The 20,398-nt window shown below is 35.1% G+C and overlaps 1 protein-coding gene across 5 annotated transcripts in view; it reads left to right on the top strand.

The window, feature by feature from the left end:
• CACNA2D1 (calcium voltage-gated channel auxiliary subunit alpha2delta 1) overlaps nucleotides 1-20,398 on the top strand; it is a gene marked incomplete at both ends in the record, with an annotated part of 353,068 nt that overhangs the window by 229,453 nt on the left and 103,217 nt on the right. The window lies entirely within an intron of this gene.

Raw genomic sequence — 20,398 nt, 5'->3', positions numbered from 1 at the left:
ATTGGACCTTAGCCTTTTCAATTGACAGCTGAAAATCAAAAGCACACTTGTATAGCTCATGTGTATAGCAAGTGACAAACCATTCAGAGCTGAAAGAAATAAGATCATGAAATCTTAAATTAGAAAATGTCGGAAAAAATGCTCACAAAAATAAAAAAGTCACATCAAATGTGGCAAATGAAATGAATAAGTAAAGGTTGTGAATAGAAAACGTCATGTACACTGATACTTCCCAACAGAAATGTGATTCCAGAGGTGTATACTAGAGTTTTCTGAATTCTGAAAGTCCAAAGAGAGTGCTGTGTCAGTTGGTGTCTTGTGTTATGCACTCAGCAGGATGAAAAAAGATCTTTGTAGCAGTGCCATACCAGTAATGTTTGAAATAATTCATTTTCCTCTGATTTTTTAATGGAAGATCAGTACTGATATTTTATGTTAGAAGTGACCAAATAGAATTATACAAACCTTGTTCACATTCTAAACAAGTCCAGATAGTAGAAAATGAGGAATGCAAGAAGAAAGTAGCTAATAAGCTGGGGGAGTTAATTTAGAATTCCCTAGTCATTTTTCTTCTGAGAATGAGAAGAAGTTTGTGTTTTGGGTTGTTATTTTGCTTCATTAAAAATGCATATTCAGAAATGAGTGTCTTGCTATGTATCTGATTAAAGTTTTTGCACAGTCAGCCCAGCCAGAAGAAATATGTATTTTGTGCATTGATTTGGTGTCATGAAATTGAATCCAAACAAAAATTTAAACATGAAACACAAAAGAAACAACAACAAAAACCAATCTTTTGGGTGAGTGGCTACTGGTACAATGTGCTCAGAGAGGTTTTGGAGTTTCCATCCTTTAAAATATTAAAAACTCAACTGGACGTGATCATGTACAAGCTGCCCTAAGTGTTCCTGCTTGAGCTGTAGAAGGTACTGTTTGCACCAGATCTCAAGCGATCCCTTCCAATTTCAGTTATTCTATGATTTTGTGAATTTGGGTACTGCAGGAGTCCATGGTTGGGATATCCTAATGGCGTAAAGTGTCATGCACAAGCAGGGAAAGGGAAAAAGCACAATTACTTGAACTGGGAACAGCCACATGGAGCTCAGGCATCATAAGTTTTGCTTCATTGTTCCCTGACAGATGAAATCACCAAAAAACTTAACGTATACCCATTAAAAAAACAAACAAACAAACAAACAAACAAAACAATAACTTTCAGTGTTTCTTGACTATAAAATAAATATCATGGTATGTTGGCATACAATATGAGGTGTCAGTTTATTCTGTTTTTTGGGGGTTTTGTTGTTGTTGTTGTTGTTGTTTGCCATGCATTGTAATTTCTATAAATTCTTCAGAGTATGTTACCAACTATGAGTGTTTATATAAATACTATTCTTGCCTTGGTAAAGTGTTTCTTAGAGCCTCTTACAAGATACATGCTCTTCTCTTTGACAGGTGTTTTTTGTTTGTTTGTTTGTTTGTTTGTTTGTTTGTTTTACAGTCTTCTTTGAATTCATTTCATATTAATAGTTGACTATAAGAGTTGTTCCATAATAATATTTGACATAAAGTCAGGGAGTTCAGCCTACTTCAAGCTTGGTGTTTTGCAAATTGTTTTTTTCTGTAAAGCCACTAAGTCAGACATGTTGGACTTCTTATCTTGTAGCTCCACTGAGGAAATATGAAACTTAAACCTCTAGGGATCTTACGACTCTTCACTACAAGGAGTCCATGGAAAATTAGCTGTTGAATTTTTATAGAATTCTAGTTCATTTGAAAAAGTAAGCAACATTTTCTGACAAATTTATGACTTGTCTGGAACACTGTTATGTAGCAATTATGCAGCTGGCTCCTGTTCTGTATTTGCTTGACCAGGTTCTCTTTGGTCTGATTTTGAAAAGGGGAAACATAAATGGAAACAATGAAAATGGTTGAGTTTGAAACAGGGGGAATTTTTTATAGTTTATTAGAATGACTTCTCGAAGCTGGTGTTTTGTTTGTTTGTTTGTTTGTTTTTATTTTTCTTTAACTTCACCTTCTTTACGAGTTCTTGAAAACGTGAATTCCAACATCATGTCTGCTATCAATGTGCCACACAATGTTGAAGGCTCGCTGCTCCTCTCTGTTGTTTATCTTTAAAATGATAGAAATTGGCCATATTTTGTGAAAGCCTATCATGAAGTAGAAAAGCTATCTGACAATCAGATAGTATCTGTTCTGAGGTTAAATATTTCTTGTAGACAAATTATTAATTACTTGGTTAAGAATTTGGGGAAAGCTTAAGGTGTCCAACTTACTTAAAACAAATTGGATGTTATCTGTAGATTACCAGGCTGACAGGTTGTGAGACTGGCTGTAGTGAGCCTTGAACACTCACGGAAAGCCCCTCTGCGCTGTGTTGTTGTTTTCATTTGGTGAGTTGCTTGTTTTGTTTGTTTGTTTGGTTTGTTTTGCTTTGTTTTGTTTTCTGAGGATGAGCTCAGAAAGCAGTGATTTGCTGTACAGAGATGTCTGATCCAGGGCTGATCTAATAGAAAGTCATTGGATAATGGCCTCTTGGCACTACGTTAACTGCAGGGCAAAATGGAAAAACATATTTTCCAGATGAGATATTGATTTAGTAACACCTTGCTGTTCCTGCAATTACTGACATAGAAGTTACCATTTTCCGCTTCTTGAAGCAACTTGATGTGTTATACCACAGCAACTTATATGCTCTAGCAACTTCACATAGCTAAAACCTGTTTGGCTCAAAAAACCAAACTTGTTATCCAAAATACATATCAAAATTTAGAGGAAACATGAAATCACAATCAATTTATTGATTATTGAGGAGATGTTTATTTTTTAATGTTTTTGTTTTTCTAACATGTAGGGTAAATGCACACTCTGAAAATTAGAAAATTGAACTGTTTCCTTATGATTTCTCCATCCTATTCTTATCATTATTATTAGTTGCTTTAAATAAGAGATTGGTTGTGTGTTATAGAAAAAAAAAAAAGTTTAGATATTTTGAAATTTTTCCTTTTCAAAATATTTTTATTTGTCTGGTCACATATAACTCCAACAAGCATTTTTAGAAAAAAATAAGAAAGGCTTATTTGCTAGTTTGTTTTAAATTCTGAAGAAGTTTAGGTTCTTTATATAGAAGACAATTTGTTGTCTTTACTTCATCTAATCTTGAAAAACTGGAAACATCCTTTTTTACCCACATGAAATACAGGCTGTTTGCTAACTGACATGAGAGCTTTGAAAGGCTAAAGATTCGCTTACACTTCATAATGTGGACAGAGGATTTTGTATTTAAGGCAGTGCAAAATGCGTTCTGAAAATGATCTAATGACAAATTTGTTTCCTTCATTAAAAAAAAAGTATATGTATATCATGAGAATATTTATGAAAAATCTTTGGGGCGTTTACATTGTAAGCTGGATTTTGGTATTACATATAAACAAGAAAATTCTAAGTCTTTCTAGGGGCCTCAGTTTTTTTATTTGGAAATGGTGTGTGCTTTTTCTCTTTTTAAATTGGAGGCATTTATAGCTAACGCGATCAAAACGTTTAAAAAAGGGGACCAAGAAAAATAGTGGAAAGATTGTGTCTTTCAGAGTGAAAGCATGTAATCAATCTTCCAGTCAGTTAGCAATGAATCAAGAAGCATTCTTCAAAAGCACTTTGGGGTATGGGTTTGTCTCCACTTTGTAAATTAGTAATGGGATTTGAAGTATCAGAAGCTTGATTGTTTTCATCTTATGGAAGGTTCTGAATGATTTCTCTCCTGGTGGCTTTTTGATACCTGACCTGACAAAACCTCTTTTTATCTACATAGTTACTTGAGATGCTAACATTTCATAGAGATACTCAGGAAGTGCAGGAAAAGAGCTAAAATCTGATTTTAGCTAATTTATAAAATCAATTAAGAAGTGAGATAGAGAATAGAGAACTTCCTTTTCACTTTTCATTCACTATGTGTATGCTGCCACTGCTGAGTGTCTTCAGATTTACTGTTTGGTCATATCAAGTAAGATGTAAAACATATATATAAACATATATGTATATATATATATATATGTATGTATGTATATTTAAATTAGCTGTCAGAATATGCTGTTTAAATTGCATAAAAACAAATAGACAAAAGTAGGATGTTTCCTTACAAGACAAGAAAAGGCTCAAGTGCTTGCATTTTTTTTCACAGTGTAAGTGCTCTCATCAAATATCACTAATCTTTTGCTTTGATGAATGAAAAAAATCTCTAAAATCCTTTTTTAAAAGAGAAGGGAAAAAAAATCAAACTCTCCTTGATTTGCAAAAACATGTTTGTAAAGGTAATAATAAATGCTGTAGTCAAATTCTCTCAGAAGCCCTGATTGACTGTTAATTTAGCTATCCATATCCCTTCCATGTCATCCATAAAAGAGAGAATACTTCTTTAATAGTCTCTTTCTACACACTCATTCGAATTATTGTAGAGAACTCATTAAGTATTGAAACAAAACTTGAACAATCTCTTTAAGGCAGCAAACATACAGCGCAGTTAGAAGTTCCCTCCAGCAACTACAATAAATATATATATTTTTTTTGAGAGAGAGAGAGAATGAAATGGCTGTTTTAAATCTGACTTCATGTTGCAGTAATTTAAAAAGACTTTCGTTCTTCATATATTTTACTCTACTATGGTAGAACTGTGCATAACTGCAGTTACACAGTGTTGTTCATCATTAAGAGAACATTCTTTCCCTAAATGCCTTAAATGGAAGTGTTTTGTATTTTGATAGAATTGTAGAATCCTTAGAGTTGGAAGGGACCTCTGAAAGCCATTGAGTCCAAATCCCTTGCAATTAACAGGGATATGCACAGCCAGTTTAGGTTGCCCAGGGCCTGATCCAGCCTCAACTTGAAGGTCTCCAGGGACAAGGCATCAATCACACCTCTAGACAACCTGTTCCAGTGCCTCACCACCCTCACCACCTTTACCACCCTCACTATAAAATACTTTTTCCTTATATCTAACCTAAATCTACCCTCTTTGAGATTGAATCTACCATCCTTGAGCTTGAGGATTAAGTAACATTACATTTTAAAATCTCTGTGTTTATGTATTTGAGATGCAATTGAATTCTTCAGTCCACAGAGCAATTCTTCTGCCTGATGAATACAAGGTGTTTGTTAGTTCGGTTCCATTCTGTTATAGTCACTGGTCATTAGTACCAAGGATTATAGAATCATAGAATCACAAGGTTGCAAAGGACCTATAAGATCATCTAGTCCAACCATCCTCCCATTACCCTTGCTATCATAAGCTACTAACCCATACATCGTAGCTCCTCATCCAGATGCCTCTTGACCACTGGGTGGTCCTTGGGTTCTGTTTGTTGCCTGGGAGAAGAGGCCAACCCCCCCCCCCCCCATCACAGCCTCCCTTCAGGAAGTTGTAGAGTGCAATGAGAGGTCTCCTGTGAGCCTCCTCTTCTCCAGACTGAACAATCCCAGCTCCCACAGCTGCTCCTCGTAAGACTTGTGCTCCAGACCCCTCACCAGTTTCGTTGCCCTTCTCTGGACACGCTCCAGGGCCTCAATGTCTTTCTTGTAGTGAGGGGCCCAAAACTGAACACAGTACTCGAGGTGTGGCCTCACCAGTGCTGAGTAGAGCATTTCTTATGCAGGCCAGGAAGCCGTTGGCCCTCTTGGCCATCTGGGCACACTGTCAGTTCATGTTCAGCCGAGCATCAATCAACACCCCCAGGTCCCTTTCCCCTTTACAGTCATCCAGTCACTCATCCCTAACCCTATACGCTGCATGGGGTTGTTGTGGCCAAAGCGCAGAACCCTACACCTTGCCTTGTTGAACCTCATCCCATTCATCTCAGCCCAGTGATCCAGCTATCTAGATCCCTCTGAAGGGCCTCCCCACCCTCAGGCAGATGAACACTACCTCCCAACTTGGTGTCATCTGCAAACTTACTGAGGGTACACTCAATCCCCTCATCTAGGTCATCAATAAAGATATTAAATAAGATGGGACCCCTGGGGGACCACTTGTAACAGGTTGCCAGCTGGACTTAGCTCCATTAAACGCTGCCTATTGGCACAGCCCTCTAGCCAGTTCCTTATCCAAAGAAGGTGTACCTGTCCAGGCTACGGGCAGCCAGTTTCCCCAGGAAAATACTGAGAGAGACCATGTGAAAGGCTTTGCTGAAGTCTAGGTAGACTACATCAACAGCCTTTCCCCCCTTTACCAGTCTGGTCACCCAGTTGTAGAAGATGAGGTTGGTCAAGCACAGCCTGCCTTTCATGAACCCATGCTGGCTGGGCCTGATCCCCTGAATGCCATGCAAATGTCATGTGATCTCACCCAAGATGATTTGCTCCATAACTTTCCCTGTTCCCAAGGTCAGGCTGACAAGTAGTTGCATCTCAGTGAATGAGATCAGGCTTTGCTTGCTTCCCACATGTACATTTCCAAGTTTATGAATTCCTATTGTTGTTGAGATGCATTTTGCTGAAATTTAAATCAAGGGAACCTTGAATTTTCCTGAGGTCCTGAAGTAATTTACTTCTACTTAGGGTGATTTTACTGGATTGATTAAGCATGTGGCAGAAGAGCCTTATTGGAAGCTACTGTTTAAATAGTTTGAATGTCTACCAATTTATACTGAATAATTAATTTTCTTCATAACAGTCAATCTAATCTTTTTATTGCTGTTTGATCAATAATTATTGATAGTCATACAGCATAATCGTTGTGTGCTACAGGTGCTGCTGTGAGTGAAGGTACAAATTTAGTGTAGTGATATTCTTTCCATATTCCAATATTTCTAGGAAGGTAGAGAAGCAAAAGAGGCTATCTTCTGTAGACCTTCAGATTCTCTTCAACGTTCAGTTTCTTTTTCATCTGCACCCCTGTTCCTGGTATCCTGTTTAACATGCTGGTTTGTGCGAATGGTGTCACCTTCATCTTCTTGTTCTCTACTTGAAATAGAAATTCTAAATATTATTTCAGTGGAGATGATTCATTATTTCCTGACTAGACTTTAAGTTCATTAAATCATCTGTTTTTTCTTAATTTCCTTATTTTGTTTCATTTTGTTTCTTCTGACCTTTTAATATGTGATTCAACTCAGCAGATAGCTAACTGTTCACTCACCCTTTAAGTAGGGGGGTGGGGACAATTGGAAAAAAGGTAAAACTAATGAGTTGAGATGAAGACTGTTTAATAAGACAGAAAAGGGAAGGAAAACAATAATAATGATAAAAGAACATACAAAACAGTGATGTGTAGTGCAGTTGCTCACAACCCACTGACCTATGCCCAGTCAGTTTGTACAGTGGCAGATCTCTGGGTCAGCTCCCCACTGTTCATCATGACACCATACAGCATGGAATATCCCTTTGGTCACCTGTCTTAGTTCTGTCACTCCCACCTCCTCGTGCACCGCCGCCTCCCTTGCTGGCAGGACAGAATATGAAGCTGAAAGGTCCTTGGCTATGTGTGAGCACTGCTCAGAAATAACTAAAAGATTGGTTTGTTATCAACCTTATTCTCATCTGCAATTCAAAACACAGCACCTTATCATTACTAGGAAGAAAATTAACTCTATCCCAGCCAAAACCAGAACACATAAAATGAAGTATTTTGTGATCACCCTCCCCTGAAAACATTCCTGTAAGAAGCAATTTTGCAGAATTCAAGTGCATCTTTTAGGAGGCAGCTTCCTCCCTACTTTCAATCTATGCTGTGTTTAAGAAATGATACTGTGCCTAGTTACTGTGACCATTTAGCAAAGTCTGTCTCCTGATTGAAAATATCTGAATCTTCTCATTAGCTTTAGATTTTGTGATAAGTACATGAGACATATCAGTACCAAGTATCAGTACCAAGAAAGTATAATTTTTACTGCTTCCTGTTTATTTTATGTGGAGTTCACTCTCCTTATGCAAACATGAGATTAGTGATCTTAGAGATTAGTGCTTTTAACAGACCTACAGAATTTCCATCTGAGGCTTTGCAAAAAAAAAAAAATGTCCTGATTTAAATACATGTGTATTTTCTCCAGAGATACAGCACCACAATAGAGCTTCACATTCTTTTGCTCCAGTCTGCGTTCTGTTGTGTGATCCACAGTGTTCAATTCCTTCTTCTTTACCAGATGGTTTAATTCGTCCAGGATTTGTTCCAAATACTGTAATTACGACACAGATTTAAATTTTTATCCCTTAGCAGAATTGATGTATAGATGCTAATGTCCTGGTTGGTACTTCAAGATGTTTCTCTTGAACATTGCTGTGTTTCTCTCCTTTATTCATTTTTGTTTTGTTTTTACATGAAGCATTGTTGTAGTACAAGTGGTTTTGTATCTTCTCCCTTCTAGATGAAACCTTACGCCAACTTTGACCTTACTTTCCTCATTATTTCTGTGGAAACTCCTGAACTCTTTACTGATGCACAATCATGTATATACTTTCAATGTTTATTGTTCTCAGACATCACAAAAATTCAGTGACAGTTTTCTGGGCCATTTTTATTTGCTATGGACAAGATTCCTTTCCGAGGATTACATGTGCTTCCACTTCTTTAAACTGCTTTATTACTTGAACACTCATTTGATCTATGAGAAGGAGGTCCAAGCTGAATTATTTATATGAAAAACAAAGAGTAGCCTCTCCCTTTCTGTCTTTGGAATCTTCTCCAATGGTTCCCAGGAGACAATACCTGCCTGATTTCTGATACTTTACTTATAATAAGCCTGTCTGTTTTCCTTATTACTGTTTTCCTAAAGGCTTCTTCTTGTGCTGGTGTGATTTTCTGGTCTTCTGTCTCCCACTCTTTCAACTAAATGTGCATCATCCTGACATCTCTCTCTCAAATATTGAAAGAAATAATGTCTTAGGCAGTCTCTGAGGAATTACAGTATCAGCTTCACCTTTTGAATTGGCAGCCAGTTTCACTTTTGTTTTCATTATTTGCCATGGCTTGTTTTTCCTTTGTAGCTTTGAAGACATCAAATTTATACTGCAGCTTTTTAACTAGGTAGTCTTTCTCTGCCTTGTTTTCTTTTGTCTTGTTTTGTTTTCAGTTCATCCACTGATTGCCCATGGATCACCCAGGTCTTTGATTTAGCTGCTCTGGTACAAGCAGTTTTACATCCAGAGTCATTTTTTCTACCTTCCATCATCCCCTCAGATTTCTGCCTGACATTACTTGCTGTTCTTGCTGATACTTCCAGTCTTTATTTTTTCTCAGCCAGGAGTTCTCACTGAGTACTTTCTGCACATACATGTCCATAGAGGTAACACATGTATTATTTCTATCAGAAACAAATTTCAGAAGCATATATACTGCAAAATTCCTTCTTTGGTCTCTCCATTGTTTCTGTCATATATTTCAGGTCTAACAAAACTATTGTAACTGACAGCTGCTTTTAACATAGACAGGAGGAAGAAAAAACACATAGAAGAGATCTTACTGTCTTTACAAATTACACATCAACTGTATGTTTTATGAGTGTAAAGTAGCTGAAACACTTATGATTTTCATTAAACTAACTCATGCTGTCCACTGCAAATATATGCAGTTGTTTCAAGAGATTATACCATGCTTTCCATTTTCTATAGATGTACACAGATCACTTATGAAGAGAGGAAATTCCACTTACAATAACTGGAAATGCGGTGACTTAGAAGCAACAGTAATTTAACTTTATCAAAGAGAAGAAATTGCCTTTTATTCCTTACTGCATATTCAGTTGTAATGGCAGATTTTTTTTATAAATAACATTGTTCACCGAGGCTAAGTGGAAAATTGGGCCAAAAAGCCTTCTTCATTACTACCTTTAGTATAGAAATTAATGCTTTCAGATTTCACTATAGAAGGATCAGTCTGATTGTACAAAATGCTTGCTATTACAGCACATCTGTGTAATAAATGTTCAAACAAGATAATTTTTCCATTTAGAGCAAAAGCATCTGAATATTCTTACTGTAGTCTGTTCAGCACTTTTTTTTTTCTTACCAGAATTGCATCATCTGGAGGTTCCCTTTGATCACATCTTGATCATCTTGTCCTTTTCTTTTTTTTTCTTCATTTATGTCTTTGTTTCTTTTTTTATACTTTCAATAAGTCTCTGAATTTATTCTGAAAGAATGTTGATTGAAATGGCTTAGTGTTTATGTTTCAGTGGTAAAAATTTTGCTTCTGATATTTCTGTGCAGGTGCAGGATTTAGAACCTGTGTATATATACATGATCCCTGCGTTATAAAATAATGACAATTTGAGATGCCATTGTGTAGCCTGAGGTCTACAAAGAGATGGATACTTAGGAGGATTTGAACAAATGTTTGCTAGCATATTAATACCAAAATGAACTTTGCTGTCAAATTAACAATGAAGAATGTTTGCTTGAGTATTTCATTTCATAACACTAATATGGACAAGAACATTTGGAAATAAATCTGGGGCGGTGTGGCTGGAGGACTGCGTAGAGGAGATGGACCTGGGGGTATTGATTGATGCTCGGCTGAACATGAGCTGACAGTGTGCCCAGGTGGCCAAGAAAGCCAATGGCATCCTGGCTTGCATCAGAAACAGTGTTGCAAGCAGGAGCAGAGAGGTGATTGTTCCCCTATATTCAGCACTGGTGAGGCCGCACCTCGAGTATTGTGTCCAGTTTTGGGCCCCTCACTGCAAGAAAGACATTGAGGCCATGGAACGTGTTCAAAGGAGGGCAACAAAGCTGGTGAGGGGTCTGGAACACAGGCCATATGACGAGAGGCTGAAGGAGCTGGGAATGTTCAGCCTGGAGAAGAGGAGGCTCAGGGCAGACCTCATTGCTCTCTATAACTTCCTGAAGGGAGGTTGTAGTGAGCTGGGGGTCGGCCTCTTCTCTCGTGTCATTAGTGATAGGACCAGAGGGAATGGCTTCAAGCTACGGCAGGGGAGATTCAGGCTGGACATGAGGAAGTATTACTTTTCAGAAAGGGTGGTCAGGCACTGGAATGGACTGCCCAGGGAGGTGGTGGAGTCACCGAGCCTGGGGGTGTTCAAGGAAAGGCTGGATGTTGTGTTGAGGGACATGGTTTAGTGGGAGCTATTGGGGATAGGTGAACGGTTGGACTGGATGATCTTTTAGGTCTTTTCCAACCTTGGTGATTCTATGATTCTATGATTCTAAATATGTCATCAACCATAAAGATTGCATTGATAGAGTATCCTTTGAAAATTAGCTAGACAGCTTCTATGGCTTTACCATCAAAAAAATATTTTCAATGGGTTTTAGGTCTGTGCCATATTTTCTGGTAAATGTTTCTAGTGTTGCCCAGGAAGTCATTCCTAACGTTGTGTCACTGTGATTAATAACTTTCCAGTTACTTCTAATTAAATATAATATTATAATTGTATAATTTATTATATATAGATAATTATACTATAAACATAATAAAATATAGATTATATAATATATAGAATATGTTATATATACACTATCCATAGATAGTGTATAGATATATATAGGTAATATAGAGACAATATATATTATCATGTATATTATGTATATATTATATAATGCATATATTCATCTATATTAATAGATAAATCAAAATAATTAACCTATTTGTACCAAAATTCAGTTGTGCAATCTGATTGCACACATATAAACTCAGCCTCACAACTATTAAGTTTTCATTTATCTTTACTCTTAACACACTGTTTGATTTGAAGACTGTCAATTTTTGTTGTAAGAATTGAAGGATATCACAGAATCATATGATCCAAGTTTGCTGAGAAAAAAATGATAAGGAAGTGCAAAACTGTTCCTTTTAAAAGATCAATATAAAAAAAATCAGTAGAAGCTGACAAGAGAAGTGAAAGCTCTTTGCTTGAATAAAATGAATATAAAATAGGTAAAATCAGTAGGAATAGAATCTGACAAGTAAGTGAAAGATTGTTGCTTGCATGAGTTCAATAAAAACAAATACGATGTAATCTGATATTTTAAAAAATGGAAGTATTTTTTATAAATTTTTATATAATTGCCTCAGAGAAATCAGGGTGTGTGATAGTATATCTGAAGAATATTACTATTATTGTTTTACTTTCATTGTTCCAACTCATGCAGATACGTTATTTGTTTATCTTCTGTAAAAAAAAAAAAAAAGTGTAGGGTTTTTAAAAAGTGTGGGTTTTTTTGGTTGTTTAATTTTATTTATTTTTTTTTTTTAATTACTGAAAATCACAGGAAGATGCTAAGGAATTAAAGGCGAATAAATGTGTTTTGATACCGGTATTTTGATATAGAATATTGCCTTCATCTTTGGCATCTTTGGCTACCTTTTCAGTAGCTACTGCATTCTCCTGTGTGATTATCACAGAAAGTTGCCAGGTCCTTGCATTAAACTCAACATCTGGTCTCTCTTTCTATGGATGATGGATTCCACTGTACATCCATGGAAGTTTTTCTGCAATAATTTTCTCCTCTCATTCTTTTTTACCTGGAGCAGTATTTATATATGTATGGCATCCCAAAGAGGTTTTTTTCCCTCTTTCTCCTCCTGAATAATGACAAATACAGGAGCCTGCAGAATCAGGGAGGGAAATAAAAGGTTTTGCTTTCCCATCCAGCCATGAATTCCAAGTAGATGGGCACTAACAGAACAAATTTTCAAACGTGGGTACCTGTTGTCCTTGTCTCTATCTACATATTTAGCACACTAAATTCATACGTATCTTCCCAGAAGTACACAAAGGATTGTAAAACCAAGCTCTGGGGCTGTTTTACCCCAAAGCACAGCAGCTTCCTCACTGGTACAGTTGAGCATACAATTGTGTATGCTCACAACTTGGTTTCTTGTCACTTTCTCTCAGGCACTGAAAGTCATGTCCATTTCACTTCACTTACTCAGTGGAAAAGAATTATTCTTTGCCTTTTAATTGTCCCTTTTCTTTGTTTCCACTTGATTTTTATTTCACAACATTATGATCTTTTTGGTACAGCATGTTACATATTTGGTAGTGATTATGTACTGGGTTTGGTGGGGTTTTTGACTGTTCTGCAAGCACAAATAATTCCAACTGTTGTATTGATCACTTCCCTGTGCAGTGCAGGAGTTTTATTATTAATTTAATGCAGGCCACGATTCACTCCAAGAGTGGAAATCAGCCCAATAGCTTAGAACTGGGAATGTGTATTTTGTTCCTCATGAATTTAATGAATTTAATTTTGTGCATTAAATAAAAATATATTTTTTTCTTCTTTTAAAGGCACAAGCCAAGTCTTTATTTTTAAGAATAAATAGCAAAGCCTTCAGAGAGAGGAAACCTTCTGTTTGTATTGGCAGCTAATGTTTGACTTAGACCTTTCTAGCATGCTGTAGACTTTCCCTCTTTAAGAGAAAAGGGTTTAATTAATGTTACCTTTACCTAACCTACCAAAAAAAAAAAAAAAAAGACAAAACAAACAAACAAACAAAAAAAAAAACACATGAAAATCAAGTTCAATTACCCATCAAGATGCTGTACCTATAATGGTGTCATACTGCAGAATTTCTGTTTTATTTTTACGTTCTGCTTCCAAGAAGTCTGTAAGCCAGATGCTTGTGGGACAGATGGTTCATATGGTGAAGGGAGGGGACATTTTTGAGTAGCTGATTTTTAGAAGATATTTATTCTCATAAAATTTCTGTCATAACAAATTTCTCCAGAGTGAAGACTGTTATGCATCCTTTGTCCAAAAGCAACAACAATAACAACAACAACAACAAAAAAAAAAAATAAAAAATAAAAATAAAAATTCTTTTTTCTTTTTTTTTAACTCTACATAATTGTCTGAAATTGTTAGAACATTGACAACGAGCAGTGGTTGTCACATCTGAACCTGCTCAGTTAACAAAACAGGCTTTATCTCATCATCATTTTTCTCACGTTTCTTGCTTGTGCATTGTATTCCCCTCACACTCAGTGTATCTTGGATTTCTGCTGCCAGATATGCATTTAGATAGATTAAGCCTGCCTGCTATTCATTAATATTTCATTTATATAGGGACTAGATTAGAATCCCATTACCCAAATCCACTGTGTTATTTTAATATTTATAAAAATTCCCTAAAACACACAAAAATCATTATGTTCTATATAGAACTTTCAAGTAAAATAGGTATATACTATAAAATTTATAATACAATAACGTGTGTAATATATATTTTCATAATATTATATTGTTAATAATACTAGATTATATAGAGAGCATACATATTTGTATTTTCTATATATGTATGTACATATATAATAAAAAATATATTTACAGGTGGTTTGCAAGCACTTAATATTCATTAATGAAAAATGACTTGCAATTGGAGAAAATTTACTTCCAATTCTTGTGCTTTAGTAAGTTTGTATAAAACTTCATTGCTGGAGATTACTGTAACTTTTTAAAGGAGCATTTTTATTTGTAACGAAGCTCGGGAATAGAACAGGAAATTTCTTTTAGTTGCCAAATCTAATTGATAATTTGTCCAAGTCATTCTTTTAACAAACTAGTTTAACTTTGTCTTAAATGATCTCGTCTTCTATCAGCCATTCTAAGACCTTCCTCTCTGAAAGAGATCTCTTAATTTCCTGCTTTAAATTAATAACAACTAGCTGATGCCCATTTTTTGTTGTGCTGTTATCATCCTTAGACTTACATATTCTTTTTAGAGTTGATCTTGCTTTCTGATTCAACATCATTTTTGTAGGTTAAATCACTCAAAATCTCATCTCCTTTCAGAAGACAGGTTTTCTGTTACCTGTTTAAACTTTTTTCAGTTACCTTATTAAACTTTTCCAGTACTTTGTCCACTTATAATTCATCTCTTGGCTTAACAGAGAGAAGAAACTGAGTTTTCTGGACTATATATCAAACTTTCTTTATGCTATTGCATTAAAATATATCTATTTTTGTTGGATCTGCTTACTCTTTCCAATTTGCCATGACTGGCTACAGAACAGAAGGAATTGCTGTTGATGGGAAGTGTTACTGTTGCAAGAAAAACTGAAAAATGTGTAATAGGTAGTTACATATGTGACAGCATCCATTTCTGAATTAATAGTGTTTTCAGACTGTAAGTACTGTAAATTATATTTTGAATGATTAAAATAGTTAAAATATGCTACAGACAGCGTGGGAGAGAACATTTTTGTATGAGTTGAATGTCTTTTGTGTCCTTTCCTTCTCACTTTACACAGCTGTAGTTCAGGATTTACTAATCTCGCACCTTTGAAGTCACCTGTAAAAATTGATAATAGTAAAAAAAGGACGAGCTGTAGTTACTTTTCTAAGATTGTTCTGTTTTTTGCCTTAGTCTCTTACATTGGTTAGCACTGCAAAATCCAAAATTCCCCTATCTCTCCTCTATCAATTATGTCTTTCATCTTCTGTGTTTTCTTATCCTCTTCCCAGAGAAAAAAAAAAAAAAGAGAGTATTGTATGATTGTTAGCACTGGAGGTATCTCAATTTTCAAATAAGTGCTGGATTTTAGAAGAAGCAAGGTAAAAGCCAGTGTTCATCTTTTGTGACTTCTAAGATGCACAGACAGTAATATAAACAATATGTTGCAATATATTAATAGGAGTGTCTTTTGTTTTTTTATAACAGCATAAATAACTTGTTTAAAAACTATGAGTTTGTACTGGACGTTTTACAACTCAATATTATATTAACTCTCTTTAGTTGAGCTATAGTGGATGCTTATTTTACTGACATTCTTATTTCCTTCTCCTGGGCATTTCTTCTATAATGAGCTTTCAGTGTGATGTTCTAGCTATCAGCATGCGGTGGCTAAGCCAGTCAGCATACATCATATGACACTGCCAATTAATTTTCTTGATTTGACACAGACACAACAGCATGCTAGACTTCACTGACTTCTTTAAAAATTATATCTAGAACTGCCTAGGACATAATATCAGATATCTAATGGGGAGCAAAGAAATTGTTCATTGAAAGAAGAATTGCATGACATTTATTCATTTAAGCTTTTAATCAAGAGTGTAAAATACATACTCTGTAAAATTACCTTTTAGCAATATTAAATGCCAAAACTATTTGATTTCATTGCTATTACACTTATTAAAAAATATACTTCAACATTTTATTTCTTAAGCATGATTGAGTGAATATTCTGAACAATTCTAATTATCCAGTAATTTAAAGTTAAATTATGATAGGAAATACAAATACTGTTTTCAAGGCAGGAATTTTTAACTGATCTGTATATAAGAGATGAAGCAGAGCAGCACTGAAAATAATGACCTACCTAATTGGTCACCACTGAAAAGAATGAAAAGAATACAATTCCTCTTCATTTCTTAAATGTGTGTTTTGATTTTCTTTTTGATTGAAAAAAAAAAAAAAAGACATTCTTTTTCTATCTGTTGTTCTTTACCTTTCAAAGTATGCAATTAATTTCTAATATTGTTGCACAGAGTACTGTCATCATCAGATAGATGCTTTCAAAACTAAATAAAGGTTGCTGAATGTGTACAATTTGTCAAACTTGGTGGTCTGGAGATACATCTTGTAGATTCATATTCCTGTGATCCATGTATGCAGCGAACACTGTGGATAGCAGTGCAACCTCTGAAGCTCTAATTTATTTGCAGAAAGATATGGAATAAAATGGTCCCCAGGTCTCAGATGTTTTTATTATTATTCTCATTTAACTGGCTTCTCATAATCTGTGAAGTTGTTTGGTTGTTGTTGTTTTTAATGACCCTTTGAGCAGAACAGTTTCCTATGGTGTTCTATGGAAAGCCTAAGCATCTAAATTCAGATTTCTGATTCCACTGAGAGGACTAGTTACCTAGGAGACAGTATTCATGTTGGAGCTTCTGTAATCTTTCCTTTGCTCTTGCCTATTGCTCATGTTGAGCTTTGCAAGAGAGACATAGCATACACCTCAATTTCAAGTACTGTAGCTTAAGTTGCTGTCAGACTAGATTTTCAAATGACTGTATTTGGGAATTATCTAGAAAATATGTGCTTGATCAATGCAAACGTCTAATTAAAAATAGGCTGGAAGGAATTTAATCTTGAAAGAATGAGTGTTGTGCTGTCACTACTTTTTTCATCCAAGAGCCAGCATTAGGTGTGACTCTATGAATAAAATTAACTCCTTCTCAGACAAAATCCTGAGAAAAGCATAGGTAATAAAAAAGACAGTCTGTACAGACAACAGAAGTTCTGAAATATCTATATAGCATGTCTACAGACAGAAACCTGTGTGTCCATGTAAGTATACAAAAATCTGCTTTTGCAAATATATTCTCCCAGTTTTAAATACCATAAGATTGGGCTGCAAATATGTATTTCATTCATAAGAATAACTAGTGGGTATTATTTTCAAATAAACTTCGAGTTTATTTGAGTCAACTTCATTAAATAGGACATGGAACTGTAATAGTTGCCATACATTAAAAGACAATTAGTGGTCTGTAGAAGCAGACCCTTCTGTTCTCCCTTGGATACGTGTAGCTGCCTCAACAGGGAGCAGCATTTGACACATTTTCTGATATAGTAAATAAGTCTCAGGCTTTTCAAATAATGTTATACTCTGCCCTGTATGCAGTCCAGGGCCTATATATTGAATAAATCATCAGAAGTGTATTCCAGTTCTTTTAAAGAGAGAGCAGTAGTGCTCTCACATTATTATTGATTGCATTTGCAGAGGAAAATTGAATCCATTCCTTGTCAAGGCCCCTAAACCTCATGTGATAAAGAAGAGGGAAAAGTGAGAAGATAGATGGATCTCATTGGAATTAAGAATGATGGTTTTTTACTGTGCAATGATTAATTTTATTTTTCATCTTGCCAGTATCAAGTGAAAGGTAGCAGTTGAAGTACTCAGCAGAAACAATCTTCATAGACTTCTTTCAGCAGAATTAGAAATAAAGTTATTGGAGAGCTGTCTTAAAGTAGACTTTCTGCAAATTATCAGTCAAAAGCTCTTCCCCATATGAATGTTATCTCAAAAAGAAACCTTTTCTTCTGGTCTATACAGCATCTCAATGGGTGTGACTATAACATGTCTGAACATTTTGTTTTACTAAAATATGTTTTTTTTTTAAATAACAGAAAAATAAGTGAAATTCTCTCTTCTATTAATGAAGTCAGAATAAATCTATTTATTTCAAATCAAGATATTCTGATGATTGGTATGGCCTCTACAAAGAGCTAGTCAAAGTCATGCTCTAATAATTTTTATGTGCAAATTAAGAATCATATTTTAGTATGAGCCATTTGAATGGCTTTGTTCGAGTTGGAGGGTTTTGCTTTCTTTTCTTTAGATGGCATGTTTCAAATCCTTTGCTATAGGCTTTAAAACAGTGTCAAGTGATAGTGGTTTTAAATTGCCTCTCACCACAGGTATTGCAATAAAAATGTAGGGGAACTGATTTGCAGCTTGTCTTTTGAAATCCAGAGTGTACCTTTAGCAGAAGCAGAAGAGTAATGTATGATGTGGAAAACAGAGAAATGAATGATTAAAGCTAAAATTCCCAACATCCTTTTCCTTATTTACTGTTCACTGTTCACCATTAGTTAAAACAAATACGAGTGCATTTCACACAAGTATGCTAATAAAAGTATATATATATATATCATATATATCTTGAATTAAGGGAGCAAGTTTTAATTACAGACAGCAAACTGTTTCAGAAGTAATTGTTTTAATGATCACACTATCAGCTATTTACATAACAATTCCACCGAATAAGTTATTGTGTCTTCGAGGCACATACTATTAGCAGTCTTTTCCTCTGTATGTCTGTTTGGATGTTCTCTTCTTGTTCTCATGTTCAATTCCACATCATTATTCTTGTTTTCTTTCCAGCTTGGTGTGATTTTTTTCTTAGATTTCTTTAGGATGTTTTATTTGCCTCTGGGAGAAAATTGTTGAGGAGGAGGAAAGGAAAGGTGGAACGTGATCATAAAACTCTTTCTTTGAATTGTAAGATACACCAGTATATTACAAATAAAATCTGGGCAGTCATATTTCTTGTTTTATAGCCTAATCTACACAAATCTAATAAAATGCTGAAATTGTTTGTTTCAGTTTATCCTTCTTCTGTACTTTGGTACTGCAGTACTTTGGTATTTTACTAATTGTAGATTCTCAGTTTCTCCTTTTTTTCTGTAAGCATGTATTTTAGAAGCATATTTTTACATATGTGTATATGTGCACATGTGTACATGTGTGTTCAGGTTGATAAATTTGTATTACATGTGTTTGTGTGATTTTAAAGAAACTGCAGCAATATTTGTAAATGTATGATAATAAGGCTACTATATCTTAATATTGCATATAGTTTATTTATTAGTGAGGTTATCTGAAGGAAATCTCTTTGGAAATACTGTATTCCATTTCATATGTGAAGGAACTGCTTCCAGACGTGCATAGCTACCAGTTTAGAAAAGCAATTATGACCATCAATAACTTTTTTTTTTTTCCTGATTGAATGTTTTACTGGGGTAGGGTGAAAAATTGGCTGCCAGATTTGGGGATAGAGGCTGCAGCAATTTAAAGACAGATCACAAGGCTAAAGAAATGCATTGGCTTCCATTGTTTTGGGGGTAGGGAGTCCATGGAGGGCACTGAAACCTGAATGTTTTGTCAGATATAAAAGAGGTAAGAATTACTATCACCCATGTGCCTTAAGTACCCTGTGTTCCAGCGCCCTAAATGCCATTAGGAACCATTGACGTAGGCTTCCAGTGTGCCAAGTACTCTGTAAATCAAGTGAGGAAACAACAAAAATCAGGTGCGAAAAGAAATCCTTCTGAGTCAGTAAATGGCAAAGCTTCTAATGACTTCTTTGAGACACTTCTGAAATTAAGACTGAACAAAGAATGAACTCAGAAAAAAGTTTATGTATTGTTTTTTTTTTAATTATTTTTTATATTTTATAGTAGATCTAACTGGTTCTGAAAGAGATAGTTGAATAGCAACCATTCTAAAATGATTAGCTTCTCATAATACCTCAGGGAATTATTCCTCTTTTTCAAGTAAATAAATACTTTTATAATTGACAAAGAGACAAGTATACACTATAAAGTTTATTGTTTACAGGGAATCTCAAGAGCTGGAAATCTAATTTGATATTTCTATAAACAGATGTACTGTGAGGGAGCAGTATTACCTTAAAAATCCTTTGAAAAACAGACAGATGTTTCTACACTGGGTGTAGCAGTTTTCTCTTTAATGTTTGATAATAAGCCTATAAAATTTAATGTTACAATCTCATTTCTCTAGTACTTGTAACAAACTCATTTTCAAATTGTGCTGTCAAGTGTTAACTTTTAATCTATCCTTATTCTTATTTCCATAGGCTAGAATGTAAATTCATATGCAGAAATTTCTACTGTAGTGCC

The sequence above is a fragment of the Tetrao urogallus genome (assembly GCF_951394365.1).
Source record: "Tetrao urogallus genome assembly, chromosome: 1".
Lineage (NCBI taxonomy): Eukaryota > Metazoa > Chordata > Aves > Galliformes > Phasianidae > Tetrao > Tetrao urogallus.
The sequence above is the reverse complement of the archived record's forward strand: the minus strand, read 5'-3'. Positions and strand labels throughout refer to the sequence as shown.